Source organism: Cariama cristata, unplaced genomic scaffold (genome assembly GCF_000690535.1).
Source record: "Cariama cristata isolate BGI_N322 unplaced genomic scaffold, ASM69053v1 scaffold39332, whole genome shotgun sequence".
Lineage (NCBI taxonomy): Eukaryota > Metazoa > Chordata > Aves > Cariamiformes > Cariamidae > Cariama > Cariama cristata.
In genome coordinates, this window is record NW_009603942.1 from 1567 (window position 1) to 2107 (window position 541).

Consider the following 541-nt stretch of genomic DNA (forward strand, 5'->3'; position numbering starts at 1 on the left):
CCTGGGTCCCCAGCTTGGGTCGGGCATGGCTCCTACCCCAGGGCCTTCCATCGCCTGGCCACCCTCCAGCTGCTTATCACCCCAACCCGGCTGGAGAGGCTCTACCTGGAGTTGTCGAGACGCTCTCCTTTGGCCTCCTAATTGCCCTGCTATTAAATCGTGCCACTTCAGCAAGAAACGCCGTGGCGAGTCACCCTCTCCCCGTGACCCAGGCCAAAAACATCCGTACAGTCACCGGAGCAGCCCTGCACACCCTGCGTCTTGCTGCAGCTTCCCCCTCGGGGCTCGCAGGGAGCCGAGGGCAGCGCTGGGCTGACTCAGCCCCAGCCCTGGGGACAGCGGGGGAAAGCTGGGACAGGGACAGGGAAGGGCTCTTTGAAGAGGGGCAGATGGAGAAAGTAATGAGGATGACGAGGAACCGCGTCGGGCTGCGCACCGCACGGAGGGAGGTGGCCCGTGGGCCACCAAGCGCATCCTGGTGGCCCCCGAGCGAGCACTGTGCCGTGCCTGGGTGTCAGTCCCCTCCCAGCACCCAGGGTCC